This window comes from Spermophilus citellus, assembly GCF_964194105.1.
Source record: "Spermophilus citellus genome assembly, chromosome: 1".
Classification (NCBI taxonomy): Eukaryota; Metazoa; Chordata; class Mammalia; order Rodentia; family Sciuridae; genus Spermophilus; species Spermophilus citellus.
In genome coordinates, this window is record NC_138182.1 from 264591594 (window position 1) to 264608804 (window position 17211).

Genomic DNA, 17211 nt, shown 5'->3' on the forward strand with positions numbered 1-17211 from the left:
GGTAAAGGTGTCCTTTGCCCTGGGTGTGGGAAGGCACCATGTGAATGAGGGCCTTGGGCCTTGCTTCCAGGGAGAAAAGCAAGGGGAGGGTGAGCGTGGCCTACCTGTTTTCTCAGATGCCAAGGTGCCTCACCTTGGGGTAGCATGTCCTCAATCTCATCGCCATTCACCCCCCAACTTGACCCAAGTGTCCACCTTTTGTCCTATATTAAGGGGTTCACATTGAGAGCTCCCTGGCTTGGTGACTTTTCTGCCAATGCTGGCAGGCTTCCTGGGCAAATTCAGCATTGACTTCAGCTCCCCCTGGTGGCAGAACCATCAACTACTGCACTCGTTCTGTGTTTTCCAACTACCTGTTGGAAGGAAGAGAGACCATTAACTAGAGCGAGTGGCTGCACAGTCCCACCTCAGAGAGCTATATTCTCAAAATTCCAGGCCCATTATCCAGCTCTGAGACCGGCTGATATCATTTTCTACCAGGGCAGAGCACTGCTGCCTGGCCCACAGCCATGAACGAATGATTGCAGAAGCCAATTGGCCGACTGTGAGCAGGTTGGGAATTCCCTGGGTATTTATTTATTCTTCTTTGTTACAACATTGAGGATATATATATGTGTATATATATATATATATATATAAAAAAATATATATATATATATATATATATATGTGTGTGTGTGTGTGTGTATATATATATATATATTTTTTTTTTTCATGTCTCCAAGAAGTGCCCATTTCTTATTCTTAGATTACCACAAATAAGCACAAGCTGTATGGGACTGAAGTCACCAACTAAAAATGCTGCAATGGGTAGCCAACCCTTAATGGCAGAGATTCCTTCTGAAACTGCCTAGTTGGTGGTATTCCTAATAAGTGTGTTGGCCCTGCTCAGATAAACCACCTGAGATCATTCCCAGACTGGACAGCAAAATATTTGATCAGGCAATAACGTCTTTGGCCTGCCATAATGCCCATTTCTTTTTGTGGTTGTTATTTGGTTTAGTTTTCATATTGACATGAGCATGTGGGAGTCTGGAGATGCTGGAACTAGCTCTCTCACACAATCTGACTCCCGGCTTGTCACTACCCCTACTCACAACTCATCCTGCATCTGGAAAGCAGCTGTGTGGGCCAGAACAGTGGTCATTGAGCTGTTTCAGAAATGGTAGTCCTTTTCAAAATACTGCACATAATCACAACATCCAAAACCCAAGCTGCCCTGATTAAACCCAAGGTTTCTCTTCAGAGGAAGCAGGAGGGGTCTTTCAGACTCCCCCAGCAGTGGACTCTGTGATTCTGTGATGTCCCTTTCCCACTGCCTGCCTTCTGGCCATCTTTCTGGGAAGGCTGTTCCCTACATATAGGCACTCCTGGCAGTGGGGGGGGGAATTAGAAGGAGAAAAAATTTAAATCTCTCCAGTTTGCTGCTTGTCAGCACACATATTTGGTTGGGGCAGAGGTTGAAACTAAAGACTCAGAAAAGGTTTTAGGTTATCTATCTATGCATTGAAATTCCAGGTATGAGGTTATCTATGCATTGCAATTCCAGGTGTGAGGTTATTTGTGCATTGCAGTGACAGATTTTCTGTTATCTATGCATTACAATTCTGGTGGGGCTGAGATTGCTGTTGCCAGGAGTGGATAGTGTGTGTGGATGTCCTGTTCTGTATCTCACCTTAACACTGTCCTCTAGGGAAGTGGCTACCAGGTCTGGAATGGCACTTGGAATAAACCTGATCCTGGGATACACTAGACCCTTGTCAGCTTTTATTAAAATTAGAAGCAGCCCTAAGCAAGCAAGTGAGACAGTAGTGACTTCATCAACTCACTATTTTATGTGGGTCCCTTAGTTTAAATCCACTTCTTAAATCCCTAAAACACTCTGTGAGATAGAGGTAGGGTTTCTTATTTTTTGTTTGTTTGTTTGTTTGTTTGTTTGTTAGTCGTAGATGAACACAGTACCTGTATTTCATTTATTTGTTTTTATGGGGTGCTGAGGGTCAAACTCAGTGCCTTACGTGTGCTAGGCAAGTGCTCTACCACTGAGCCGCAACCCCAGTCCCAGTGTTTCTTATTTTGAAGTCGTTTCCTTATCTGTCTCCTGGTGGAATCTAACATGGCTTAGGTGGCAGGATGATGTACTATCCAGGCATCTTGAGGCCTGGATCAGTGGCACATAGGAGGCTCACAGATCTTTGTTTTCCATGAGTTGCCTAGGTGAGTGAGAAAGGAGATGAAGCTGAGGTGGTTAGGTAATTAGCTTGGCTATCAGTATGGGATGGACATCTGTCTCCATTATTCCCTCATCCCCAGTTGATTCCAGAGTGATGAGGGTGACCATGTGATTCTAGTTCTTCCTCTTGCTGGTGCTTCCCTGCATTGCTGGGTGCCCTCCCCCAGGAGTCCCTGGGTTGTCCTGCAAGCTTTTTCTACCCCCCTCCCACTCCCCCTGTCCCCAGGACGACTACTCCCCACAACTGAGTTGTCCCTGTCTCCCCCTTCTCAATGAGGCTCTCAGCAAGAATTACAGTGTTTCTTAGAAAAGTGGCATCCTGCTGTGACATCATCTGCCTCTGGGCTTGCACACCCCCTATACAGTGGCTCACAACCCTGTTAGAGCTACAGATTCCCTGGCCATCCAGGCTGCTGACTCAGGGTTTCTGGAGATGGCAGGTGATGTTTAAAGCAACCAGCTCTTGGAAATCATGACAGCTGATCCTGCCCTGCTTATCCAATGTCATCGTCTGCTAAGAGTCCCCAGAAAATGACCTTTGGGTCACATGGGCCAATTTACCCCTACCATGCTAAATCCTACTTCTATGCTTCCAGTCATGGCTTTTCTCACATGTAAAGATACTTGCCCTCGTCCTCTTTGGTAACCTTAAGTGGCCTTGGAAACCCAGCTCATGCCTTCAGACTCCGCCTGACCACCTTCAGCTCACCCGTCCATCCCCTTTTCTGAATTCTGCTATTTCCTTCAGGCAGGGCCCTGCAGATTAGTCCATATATCAGTCCTTCAGTAAGTGGTGAGCAGCAGTGGTATGTCAAGCACTCATAAGACGCAGAGACACTGCAGTAAGTGAAATAGATGAAAGCCCCGTCCCCGTGAGGCTTGTGTTCTAATGGAGGAGACAGACAATAAATATAATGCATAATTTCTGCTAAGGCTAGGGCTAGGAGGCAACCAAAGGGGGATGAAGAGCTGTGTAATGAGGGGTGCGATTCTAGGTAGGGGATTTGGGAAGGTCTGAACAGTGTGAGAGGAAGATCCGTGGTTTCAGGCACAGGCAACACCCAGTACAAAGGGCCTGAGGCCGGAGCATCTTCAAGGGGACCATTGATTCTACTGTTTTCCTAGCAGCAGGAGGGACTGCTGGGCTCTTGGTAGACACCAGGGAAGTACCTGAATGCTGTGGCTAGAATGAAGCAACTGGGATGGGGTGGGAGAAAGGGAGTCAGGGGCAAGCTGTTCAGCACTTTGAAAGTCACTATGAAGACAACCTCAGATTTTATGCTAAGTTAGACGTGATGCCATCTGGTGGCCTTGAGTAGGAGGGTAAGGTGATGAAATTGGCCTTTTCTCCATTGTGGGGAACGGACCATGGGCACTAGGGTAGCTGGGGGTTAGGGCAGAGGTCCCAGTGGGAGATGACGGGGTCTTGGGCTAAGCTGACAGCAATGAAGATACTGAGCAGATTGGCTCAGGATGCATTCTGAAGACAGAGGAGGGGGGTTTTGAGGATGGGCTAAATGGGGAGCCATAGCTGGACTCCAGGGCTTTTCGCATCAGCACCTGTATGCAAAGATGATGCTAAAACCATGCGCTAGCTCTTTTCCTGCTTCTGAGTTTCCTTTATGAAGACAAGGACCATGTCTCATACTGAGGCATACCCCAAGAAACTGGTCCTAGTCATTGCTGCCTTAAACACCAGGATCCGTGAGCAGCCAGCACTATGGAGTGGGAGCATTGAGTTTCACCACTCCATGGCATCAGCATACCTGGAGGGGGTTTGGGCACTCTTGTGTTTAAGATCTTTGTGAGGGTGGCTCTCTGAGACACACAGCAGTCACCAGGTAGTTAAGATGCCGCCTCTGCCTATCTGAAGCTGGGCTGAGGGAGGAGGTGGGAACAGAACCCAACATTCCACTACCTAGCCTCTCCCTTCCCAAGTCTATCAGTCTTTAGGGCAGGGTTACTCACTGTTCCCTGCACACCCCAGTGCTTCTCTGCCTCTGCACATGTTCCCCCCACTCTCTGTCTCTCTCCAGCAGATTTCTCTTGCTTTCCTCCTCTACTTGTCAAAATACCACCCGTTCTTCGAAGCGAGTTCCAAATACTATTTCTTCCATGTAGCTATTCCTGATGTCCCAGCCAGATGTGGTTTCTGCCTCCTCTGCATCTCATGGTGGTTTGTGCCTTTCTTATGACATCATCTTCTCCAGTGTCGTACCCAATCTTCTGAGCTGAAATGCCCACAGTGAAAGCAATGGTCCTCCGTTATCCTTGAGCCCCTCCCCAGTGCCAGCCTAGCCTCTTAACCCCAGTAGGCACTTGATGATGGTTATTTGAATTGAAATGGACTTTCTTTATGACTGATATTTATTAACAGCTACAGGAAACTTGTCTCCTAAAGGAGACTTGGATCAGAAATCAAATAGACAAATGTCCAAGATGTATTTGGTGGAATAACATAAATAAATGCAAGCCAGATAAATATAAGAAAAGCAGAGTTACCATTATAAGAAAAATTTCACTTTCTTCATAAGGTTCAATAAGCATGAGGATAAAGGGCATAGATGTAGGTTCTCTGTGTCAAGAGACAGTAGGGAGTGGCGGAGACTGGGTGAACAGAGACTGCATGCCCATCCATTTGTCTCAAGTTGACATCCAAGTCTTGGCTCCAGCCACTGCCACCATGTTGCTGGGTAATTGCTTTGTCAAGAGCAGCTTCAAATTCAGACTTTTTGCATGGAAAATCCTGATTTCAAGATGCTAGCAAGTGATTCCATCCTTTTAATTTTGTCTGCTTGTTTGTTTTGTTTCTTCAGACAGCACCATAGGGAGGGCCTGGCTACCAGTGTGAGACTTGATTTACATGGAGGTATTAGGCTTTCTCCCCTTTGAGAAAAATCAGTAAATTAATTTTGAAATCCCTCTAGATGCTTTTTGGTAAAAGGAGATGTTTGCATCTTGTTTTATGCTCTAGCATTTGCGCCTCATTGTCCTGCTTCCGTCTGAGTGGGAACCCCAGGGTTACTATTATCAATGTGTGCCCAAATCTCAGCTTCATGTGGCACAGTGCTTCTGTCGCTTGCCTTGAACCCTGCATCACAGGCTTTTTATTTTCCTCCAGGAGTGGTTTAAATGCGGGCTGCAGTCTTCTGCAAAGTATAATTGGTTTTAAATTGTAGGTTTAATAATAATGATGCTGGGCTTAATGCAGTGCCTTTCAGCCTCAGCTTGCAACCCTTGGCAACCAGGAACTCATTGATCCTCACACTCTCCTCAGGAGGGGACAGCTGTTAGGGACCTCAATCCCCAACCCCATCCGGATAATGGTGATAGTAATGGGGATGGGTGGTGAGGGATGGAATGCTCCTCTGTAGCCAAGAACCATTGGATGGGGAGACTGATGGGAACCCCTTGGTGCCCCTGAGGATGGGGGTCCAAGGCTAGATTTTCAGGGTTCTTGGTTGCCTCTTTCCTTTCTTTCTTCACTCTGGTCTCTGCACAGCTCATTAGGAATTCTACTAGAAGATAAACAGAGAGACTCCAATTCCATGATTCTGTTAATTGGAAGAGCATATTAACCTAATTGGTTATCATCAGCCTCCTGGCTTTCTGTATTTTAAGGAAGTTTTTCTCATTTTCTCTTACCACAGCCAGTCGAGCATGCCTTTAAAAGATTAGATCTTGTTCTTTGGTCTCTCCGTGAAAAGAGCTCCAGTTCTGAAGTCAGAGAACCTGGATTCTGATTATGAATCTTTCTGGAATGATCTGTACATACTTTAGTAGGGTACTCACTCACCTTTCCTGACCTCATTTCCTCACTGGGTAGATGAGTAGGTTACGTTACACGACCACAAAAGTCCTTTCCTGGGCTCGCAATGGATGACTTAAGTGTTTCTGCAAAAGGACACCAAACTCCTCCTTGAACAACAGTTGGTGTGTTTCAAAAGTCAATCAAAATGCCAGTCTACATATGTTATACACAGACTAACCAATGCTTGGACAAGTGAGGGCTTGTTCAGCAAAATCTCAGCATTTATGTTATAAAAAGCACAGAGAAGGATGTGGATGTTGTGTGATGTGGGGCGTCCTGCTTGAAAATTACAGGCAGCAGAGTCAATGACAGGGTAGCAGTGGCCCACAGACGACTGGGGGCCGCCTTCTGTAGGTTTCCCAGGGTACACGCTCAGGACAAACCACAGATGTTCAGAAATTGCGGTCTGGTTCACCATCAATGACAAGCAGCTCCTCATTTGTGTTGGTTTCTGAGCTGCCTTTACTGCCACCACTGTTTCTGGATGGTTTTTGGTTTTTGCTGTAGATAGGAGCAAATTATAATGCAGGAAGAATGGGAGGGGGGCAATACAGAAACACTGAGCTTGAAGAAGTTTCTGTGGCCTTGGAAGTCTGCAGTGGCTGCTGTCATCAGCATCTGGGGGGATGTGGATCTTGCAGAGTTGAAGTTAATATTCATAGGATATCCTGTTTTGTACGAGCATTGACTATGATAAAGCTCATCAGGTGCTGAGTTCTCTTCTGCTTTTGACTCTCCTTCTAAAAGCACACTTTGTTCCTGAAGGCTCCCAGTCTGTGCATCAGTACATCTTAGCTATTGACATCACTTTTATTTCATAAAATCATTAGGTGGTGCCTTGCATTTTTTTCAGGGGAACATGAACAACAGAAGTTAATAGATCTTACCCTTTCAAAGTAAATATCCTTAAAAAGGACTGAGCTTAACATAAGGGATTCGGACACTGGGAAGGGAAAGCATGAACTTTTTTCAGAAACAATTTTCCCATGTCTCTGAAATGGATTCACAGCTTCTAAATGGCAAACATCAACAGCTGATGAGATGGCCTTGCCCAGCTGTGCCATGCAAGAGGAGAGAAGAGTGTAGGCTGAGCAGCCTGGAGTAGTGGCTGTGCAGCTATGGCTCTCGGGAGTTGGAATTGGCCATATACAGCAGCTCACAGTGCCTCCAAAGCTGAGAATTTAGGTCAACATTTTTGGGTCTAGATCTTAGTTACAGAAGCCTATTGTCTTCAGATTTCTTAAGGCAGCTTGAAAAGCTGCTGGCTGCTAATGTGTGAGAGTTGTTGCATTTTAGACCTTCAGAAATGCCCCCAGGCTGCAGAGGAATGTGACACACAAGGGGACAAGCAGAGGATGGATCCAGGCAAAGTCTGCAGGCCCAGGCTGATATCTGCTGCACCATGTGTGGCTTGAGGCCATGCATTCACCTCTGACATCACAGACCCTGGAGAATAAGGCCTGGAGTGAAGATGAGGTGGAGAGAACTTAGGATTTTTCTACAGGCCAATTGTACTCTCTGAGAAGGGCCAGAGGAAATCTTATTTTTCAAGATAAGCACCATTTCCAGACTGTTCATCGCCACATCCCCAAGACCTACCAACAAATATTATTAGTTGTTAATATTTGGAAGATAATTAAAGAAAGGTCAGGGAACTGGAGAAGACCTTGCACCAGTGCTGACCAGCCATTCTCTTGAGCACATGTGGAATCCTGTAGCCAATGTGGGGCCTGTGGCAGGATCAGATCAGGGGACACGCTGGTACCCATTGGAATAACAGGCCTCCTCTGGATACTTAATGCAGAAAAAGAATGTAGTAGAAGGATACTGGGCAGCCCTTGAGGCCAAGAGGGAGACTGCATATAAGAAGGTACGTACCAAGCAGAGGTAGCTTGCAGGATGACAGCCAGGGTCCTTGCACAGATGGTCTTGGGGACACTACTGACCTGATACCCATGCACTGCCAGGACTGCCGTTTGCCATCACTACTTCTCACATGGGGAGCTTTCTTCAATGTTGGCCGGGAATAGTGACCAAGCAAGGGCCCATGTACCCTGGGGACAGGGCTTGGAAGGGTCCTCAGTGCCATGAGAAATCCAATTAATGAAGCAAATACAGAGAAAGGAAATTGAAATACCACTGCATACATATTAGAACTTTATTTTGTGTCAAATCAGACTGGACCAGGGCCAGTAGGTTATAGGATATAAAAAAGAATGTGAATGGAGGTGCCCAGGGCTTCCAGCTTAGTGCCCGAGGTGACATTCCTCAGTTGCTTAGCACATTCTTCAGGAAGAATCTCCCCACAAAACAGAATGGTCAAGGTGGTTTTGCTATCAGCTCAAGTCAAGGCAAAACCCTGGAGTCAGTCTCCCTGTCCAGGCTGTGATTTGTCCACTCTGTCCCCTTTCTATCCCAAAAGCCACCAGCTGTGCTTGGCTGTTGCCTTTCTGTGGGCCCTAGGTCAGGAGGGGGAGTCAGCCAGGCTTGTCAGCCTCGCCTTGTACCCAGTAAAGTGCTCTGGCTTCTGAGGGTGAGTTAGCTCTGTTTTTATTGTACTGTTAATTCCAGCTCCTGTCTGTCTCCCTAATTCATTCCACATGTCTGGTCCCTTCTGCCCATAGTAGGCCAGGGCCTATCCATTTTGTTCTTCTTGTCCAACAGGCTCTGGGGGCTCCGTATGGGAGCTCTCGAGCTTCTCAGGCGCCTCCGTCAGGTGCTGTCTCCTCTTGCTCTCGACCTCACCAGTCTAACCCTCTCCAGGGCTCGGACCTTAACTTTGTATTTTATACTTCTCTGAATCTGACACTCAGGTTTGAATGATTCAAAGCGCCTTGGAAGACCTTCACCTTAAGACGTGCCAGCCACCCTCACAAAGAGCATGCTTGACTGAAGTCATCCTGGCTCGGAGAGGAGCAGTTAGGTCATATAACCTCCATGAAGGAACACCCCACAGCATAGCAGATGCACATAGATCCAGAAATAGGCTGTGGAGGAGGAGCAGGCCCATACTCCACCTTGCAGTGGGCGGCACACTTGGGGTGATGCAGGCTCCTGGGCTGGGAGGTCATCACCCACCTTTAGGGGGTGGTGATAGGCCCTGAGAGGCTTTCCCTCTAACACTCAGGCCCTGGACAGGCTCCCCTGATATAATCCCATAATCTTGTGCTTTTTTCAAGTAGGAAAGGACATTAGAAATCCTCTAATTGCAAGTTTTCCAAAATGCAACCCCTGGAGAGACATCTTTTCTCCCATATTCTCTCTCCTTCTCTTCTCTCCTCCCTCCCTCCCTTTATCATCTTAATCTACTTTTTTCCATCTTCCCTTCCCAAAGGTGAAAGGATAAAGAAACATCCCAAGGGTTAAATGTATCTGTTTTACAATCTAGCCATTCCCTCCCAAAACATGGAAAGTATATAGCCTCTGCCTTAAAAGTGAAATGGTAGCGTAAGAAAGTGTCAGAGATCAAGAGTGCTGCTGCCCCTCACCTGCCTCCCCAAGTCCTCTCATGACAGTACGTTCCTGTCCCACTTGACTGATTCCCACTCCTTCCTCCTCCTCCTCCACCTCAGTCTCCAACAGGTGCTTACCCCCGTGTGCCATTAACTTTGCCCCAATTTTAACCCCATTAGCAAGACTCTCAGAACCCATCAGCAGTGAACACCCCCTACGCCAGCACTTCTCACCAGCAGCCCCCACTTCCCTGGCTGCACCCACCCGCCCCCCACCTTCATGCTCTATCATTTCCATTGTTGTTATTTCTGGGTGCCTGGGAGGGAACAGCGTGCATGAGCTGCTGCAGAATCACAGTGTATTGTGACCACCCTACTCATAACCACCGTGTGCTTTGAAAAGGATGCATTCCAGCAGCTCTTGGTGCACACACACCAGTCTCTTTCGGGAGACTCTGGGGGATCAAAGCTTCCTGGTGAGAAATGAAAAGATCAATTTTTTTATTCCTTCATCCAAAACTTTGCTTTAGCCTGATTTGCTGGCTCTCTCATTGGAGTCTACAGTCTGATCTGTGGCCTGGAGCATTGTTAGGTGATTCTCAGAAAAGGAGGTGGGTGGGTGGGTATAATCTGGGAAATCGCAGTTCAACAAACAATCCTAAAATCCCTTTACTAAGGGACTTCCAGAGTTTTAAGAGGTTCAGTTTGTGGAGGGCAGGAACTGAGTCTCTACTGTTCATCCCACTGCCTGAAAGTAAAAGATGATTTTTTAAAATGAGTAAATGCCTTATGAATTCCTAAAAGAGTGTGGCTCACAGCACTTTCCAACTTCAGGACTCTGCAGCTGAAAAATATCTCAGAGGTGAGGCTTGAGGATGTAGAAGGATAGGAACAGTGTTTTCTGTCACCTCTTTAAAGAAGTCAACAAAGAGGAAGAGGAGGAGGAAGGTTACCCTTAGTGGATCAAGTGGCCCTTGGGTTGGTGGCTGTGATGGTGAACAGAGACACAATTGCTCTACAACCTGTTTTTGCTGAGCTGGTGCAGGCTACATGCTGGGTGCCTGAACAACAGAACCAAACACAGCTCCTGATGTGAAATAACTTCAGGAGTTTCATGAAACAAGCCTAGAGGAATAATCAGAGAACAAGTCAAGTCAATACGATGCCAACAGTAAGTGCTATGAACAGCAAAAATAAGGGAGAAATTGGCATGCCTGACATTGCCATTCAGACTTCTGGAGGAAGGTGGATCTAGAGGTGGACACGGATCATACAGCAATCAAAGGCAAGCATCCTAAGGGAGAGGCTTTGTGCACTCATGTATTCTAAGCACTCACCCCTCAGCACAGAGTGGCTACCATGTGCACTGGCTTAGAGGGAGAAAGAATATTCCAGAAGTCAGCAGTTGAAAAGAAGCTCTGGGGTAGGAATGTACTTACTGCATGTGAGTAGGGTGAGCAGTAGTGGGGTGAGATTGCGGGATGGGGTGGTGGTGTTTAGGCGCCTTAGGGCGGAAAAGTGAGGTCCAATTACAAAGAAGTCAGAATACCAGGATGGAAAATTCAAATACGGTGCTGTAGGCTCTGGATTTAGGAGATAACATGGGAAAGCAACCACAATAAAAAGCCAACAACACAGAAAAATAGAAACAGCAGCAGTGTTTTAGTCTGGACTATTAGTCCGGAGACTGCAGGATGACAAAAGAGCTAGACTTTTCCATATGGGGTATCTGTAGTGGGAAGAGAGAGGATAAAAGGATCTGAGAGGCATTTCTTTTGTATCTGGCTTCTTTGACTTGGTTCATAATGCTTTAAGGGTTCGTCTGTGTTATAGCATGTATCAGGATAATATTTCTATGGTTGAATAATAGCCTACTACATGGATATTTCATGTTTTGCTTAACCATGTATCATTTGATGGGCGTTTGGGTTGTTTCCACCTTTGGGCTACTGTGAACCGTGCTGCTATGAACTTTCATGGACAAGTGTTTGTTGACACCCTTGTTTTCAATGCTTTGGGGTATGAACCTGAGAGTGGAGTTGCTGCGTGACGTGATAATTCTATTCTAACTTCTGGGTTCTCGAAGCCGGGTGCCTGTTTGAGGGGCAGGGGCTAACCCCAATGGCCATCAATGGAGAGAGCAATTTTCCTCCCGATGCTTCATGCCGTTCACCTTCATCACTACCCAGCAGTTACCTTCCTGTTCAGTCACTCCTTATGCCTGACTTGCCTTCCAAAGCTTCAGAAACCACAAATGAGAAAGTATTACAGGGACTTCTCATGCCAGAATGGGCCTTGCCTTTTCTTTGCTGTGACGGGTCAACACTGAAACCAGTTCATAGTTGCACATGGACTTTGATGGGAGCCATGTGTCATAGTGGCTGTGGAGTGAAGTTGGCTGAGTGCAGCAACAGGCCACAGATCTGAGGTCTTCGTAGGGAAGCATTAAATAATATCAGGGTTGGGGAGGGAGGAGATCTTCAATGGAGTGTTCAATCCGAGATCTAATCTGGTCGGCCTTCCTTAGTCCCTTCCCCAGCTGGAGGGTTCCCTTCAGCTGTTTAAAGTCAGCCTGACATTTATAAGCATGTTTTAGCCACAATCCTGCCCCCGCCTCCCCCCACCAGCCCTCTACCACACACTTCCCCTCAGCAATGAGCACTCTGGGAATAATTTGAGTTGAAGTCAAGGTGGAGTTCAGTAGAGCGAGTAATTAAGAATGCGATTTTTAAAAAGTGCTTAGAGGGTTATTTGGAATCGGAAATGTCTTTTTTTGTTCGAATAAGAGTTCATGGTGTATGAGGGCAGTGACTGAGACATCATTGTCCTTGTTCTCAGAAGCTGAGGGACTCTGAGTAGCCCTCAGTAGCTCTTAGCATCCGGGTGAAGCTTGTCAGAGTCAGCATGCCCCCCGGTTTCTGCCCAGAGAGAACCTCGGTGCCAGGGCCTGCAGCCCCAACTGGTTCCCGGGGACCACCAGCCTGTGAGGCTGGCGCGCTTCCTAAGGGAGACTTTCCCCCTCTGCATACTGCACACTGTCTCCTTCAGCCATGGAGCTGTGCCCTAAATGGCTGTGCGGTTTCTTGATTAGACCAGAGCAAAAAGAAAGACAGAAACTCATGAACCCCAACAAAACAACAACCGACCACAAAGAGCAAATGATGTTTACGAGTTGCCCTGAAGGGAAAGAACTCAGAAGGAAAGAACCACTTTGGCAAATTCTTCATATAAATTTTAATGACATGTGTGTGTTCTTAAATATAACTTGAAATCAGGAGCATGGAAACTTTGAGAAGTGGAGACTGAGTGGGGGTGACGTCAGCAAGACGGGAGACTAGGTAGCCCCACATCCTCCTTCCCTCAGTGGAGACTTCGAGTCAACAACAATACACAGACCAAGGCCCTTGGAAGAGACCCAGAAACCAGTGAGGAGGCCCCTGGGCCTCAGGCGGGCTCTTCACCAGCCACATCCAAGCCAGTCATCTGACTACAAGTTGCAAATGGCCAACCACAGGCAGTTGTCAAGGAATTTGAAAATAAAGGACAGGAGGCAGCCCTCTGATAGTAAAAGACAAGCTCAACCCATGAAAGGTTGCAGTGGAGAACTCAAACCTCTGAGGGTGGTGACTCAGGCGCTGGCTTGACCAAATGCATCAAAGTCAGGTGGAGGATCTGGTGTTGGAACCCCAAGGAGAGCACCACCTGCTGCCCACCTGAATGTGAATCGCCCCCCTGGGAGGAGCACGTGGGCTCACTTCTCTGGTCTACCGCATTACTTATGATAAAGTAAGCATGATTCCGATCTCTCAAAACATAATCATGGGAAGGAGATTCTTTACTTTTTCCTTCCTGAGGACTTGAAAATAATTTGGGGACTCCAGCTGATTATTTTTCCATGCCAATTTCTAGTTTTCCTCCTCCGTTTATTTTTTCCTGCCAGACCTTTAGGATGATCTCCTAGATCCCCTAGGAAACTTGCCTCCCAGGGCGAGGGCCCCTCCTATACATGTAAAAGATGAACCAACCAAACCTTCTTCATCTTCTTTAGGAGTTTTCTGGGAATCTGAAGGCAGAGGGGACTTTAGTTTCCTCTGTGAGAAAATTTACCTTCCTGGGAAGAAGCATCCCCTCATGCCAAAATGCCCTCCTCAGACTCATGTTCTGGATTTTTTTTTTTGCCCTCACCATTTTTCATTGCATGTTCCTTCAGCAAACACCAATTCCAGAAGCACCATGGTAAGATTGTCACCACTGCTTCAGGACTGCCTGAGGACAGAGCGCAGGGACTGGTGCCCTGGCCTGGGCTGAGGGCTCCTCTCCTCCATGCCTTCTCTAGTCTCAGCCATCACCCTGTCCACACAGCCACATCCGAGGACCGCTGGCCTTCCCACCACACTGCTGCTATGGTGCCCGGATTATCAGAGCCCCCGAGGGGACACTGTACCTGCTTGTCCATGGACAGTGCTTCCCCTCTCTCCCAAGTTCCTCTGATTCCAGCCTCAGCCTTCAACCTTCAGCCCAAAAGTTACCATTGGGAAAGGATTTATTGTGTTAGGTGAAGGGTGATAATCAAGTTTATAGTGAAGATCAAAAAAAAAATTCCTGCGCATGTGCGCGCTCTCTCTCTCTCTCTCTCTCTCTCTCTCTCTCTCTCGCTCTCTCGCTCTCTTGTTCTCTCTCTCCCCTTCTTCTTCCTGCTCTATTCCCTGAAAAAAAAAATGTGGTTTGAGAAAATATGACCCTGGGGAATAATGGATGTGAGAAAGCTGTGTAGCTTGAGCCACAAAGCAATTAGTTGTCCCCGTGCAGGCCGAGGCCATCCCTGAGCTAGGGAGATGTCACCATGATTTAGTCCTGTGTTGGCTGGTTTGCTGACAGCATGCTGTGTGTTCTGGGGCCCCAGGATAAGTAGCTGGCAAAGACTGAGGTCCCGCTTGCGTTTTAGTCACCCAAGAGTCAGTGGGTAAGAAAAAGAAGACCAAGGTGGATCTAGATGTGAGCTGTTGCTCAGGTTTAAAAATGGTACATTAAGAGTTTTCCAAAAATTAGAACTGATTAATTATTTTTAAAAAGAGTCTTCCTGCTTTTTGATTTTTGCTGAGCCCTTCTTTGTGTTTAAAAAATAAAACAAAAACTCGCCTTAGTAGTATTTCCCACAATGTGAAACCCAGATGTGCACATCTGAGAAATGCTAATAGATAAATATAAAAACATTTTCATAGCCAAATAAGTCTCAGAAGCTCTGGTTTAAACCTTGAAGGAGCTTTCTACTGTATGGGACTTCCCAGACACTTTCATAGGGAGGGGAACTCAAGAAGACCATGCAGTGGAGAGCTGTTCTCACAGGTGGCTGATGACAGGAACCCTCCTTCAATACAGTAGCTCTTGGAACTTATTCCGTAGGAAATGTTTTGCTGCTGTCCACCTGTTGCTCTATCCCAAGACCTTCCTTCATTTTCCTGCTGATGGTTCAAGCTAGCTGACTCAATGCCTTGTATTCACTTCTATTACAAAGTGAATATTTTGAACAAACCTGCCCATTTCAACCATGTCTTAGAAAAGATCAGTGCATCAACTCAAAGTAAGAAGAGGATTATTTCAAGTTTCAGACGGCCTTATCATCTGCCACATGAGGAAACCGAGGCCCAGTGAGATGAAGCACTTGCCTGTGGTCATGCTACTGGCCAGGAAGTGCAGGGCTGAGTTAAGCAGCCAGGTTACCTGACCACTAGCTCAGTGTCCTTCCTCTGGCCTCACTTTTTCCATGTAGGATTTCCTTTGAACCTGAGGACATGTCCCCCGGGTTGTTCTTTATTTTATTTTGTTTATTTATTTATTTACAGTTGTCGATGGGCCTTCATTTTATTAATTTATATGCAGTGCTGAGAATCAAACCCAGTGCCTCACACATGCTAAGCAAGTGCTCTACCACTGAGCCACAACCCCAGCCCCCCTCCATGTTGTTCTTGATCCCTGCTCCTTGAGAGGATTTATACTGGTCTCTTATGCAAACTGTAGTTTAGACATTTTTACTTTGCCCATTTTGAGTAGGGAGATTCCTCAACAAATATTTTTTGGAAACTTTTTGAGGGCAAAGTAATATATTAGGAACAATGGGGCTCTGCAACGGCTTCCTCCTTGCAAGCCTTCCCTTTCACCCGCGGGGTCAGCTCTTCCTTCCAGGGCTGTCACCACATCCTGGCGAGACAATGGTGTGTGTAGGGAATGACATGGTGTAGACTGCAGTAAGTTCTCTCCACAATGTGGGGTGGGCAACATTGCATCTCAAAGGGTCCAGCAACGGCACTGGTCCATCAGTCTCCAAAGGCTGATGGAACTCAGTGAAGGGAAGGCCAGGCAGCTTGTGACACGCTCCAGCCATCAGTTCAAGGGACAGAGTGATGTTCCAGATGTTCTTATGGGAACTGATATGAGAAAGAGGAGACTTCAGTGGTTAGAACTAGGACCGGGATGAGGACTTCAGCATTGATGAGGCTAAATTGATGCAGAGTCCAAGGGCATGACTGAGCAACTCTTCAGTCTTCTCTGCCTAAGGTCACAACTGCACCAAAGATGACCATAGTGCTGAGCAGAGACGAGGCTAAGGTGGCTGAGGAGATGACATGCAGGGAGGGGGAAGGCAGAGGCTGGGAACCAAGAGCACCCTCTGTTTTCCCTATTGCAACACCTCAGTTCTTATCCATCTTCACTCACAATTTCTCTAGAGGTCGGGATGCTGTTGTGCTCATTTTTGTATTGCCTGTGCTGAGCATAGTGCTGTCCCCCAGACACCAGCAAACAGTTTGGAACGAATGAGTGAATTATGTGGGCTATTTAACTGCAGTGGGGATGGAATGAAGTTTGCAAGGGAGGCAATGCTCAGGAAGTTGGAGGCCCACATCTTCACATTGCTGAGGGCAGAGTCATCTGGTGAGTCCCACTCCGACACAGTGGCTTTCTGGGGCCCCGGGGCCTACTGTTTCAGTCAGTGCTGACCAGACAGGCTGGCAGGAAGCTCAACTAACCTAGATAGAGGCAAATACAGCTGGATCCCAAGGCTGCAAGTCTGTTTCTTTTGAATAATTTGTCTGGTAAACATTTAGCAGACTCTGTTTCACCTCACTGAGGATAAGAGAAGCTTTGGGTCAGAATCCTAGTGCCAGAGTTTCTGGCTAGCAATGACATTTCTAAAGTCACCAAGCAAATGTTTCCCAATTACCACTTGTAATTGGGAGCTTCAATGTCAGAAAAGGACAGCGGAACAAACATTAAAAATGCACAGCCTCCAAGGTAAAAATAGGAAGAAATGTCAATAACTTAATTTTGACTAATAGAGCCGGGTTTCCACCCAAACTGGGTGCTTGGCTTTTATTTTTAAATTGTTCCTCCTGATCCTTTAAAACTGTGATGTGTTCTGAGTCATTGAAAAGTTGGGAGAAGTCAATCTTTAATGCAAAATGCAGAGTTTGGAAGTTCCTGAGTGGGTTTGGGAGTGTGGCAGAATTCCAGGCCTAGGCCACAGAGTCTCTCCTTACAGGTCTTGGGCTGATTTGAGGAACTGTAGCATCACTTGGCTAATCCATAAAGTTTCGAGCCAGGCATGGTATATAGCACACGCCTATAATCCCAGTGGCCAGGGAGACTGAGGCAGGAGAATGGCAAGTTCAAAGCCAGCCTCAGCAACAACTAAGGTGCTAAGCGACTCAGTGAGACTC

The 17211-nt window shown here is 46.8% G+C and overlaps 1 protein-coding gene across 7 annotated transcripts in view; it reads left to right on the forward strand.

Annotated features, from left to right (window-relative positions):
• Positions 1-17211, forward strand: part of PDZD2 (PDZ domain containing 2) — a 354642-nt gene that overhangs the window by 84155 nt on the left and 253276 nt on the right. The gene's annotated exons all lie outside the window — the stretch shown is intronic.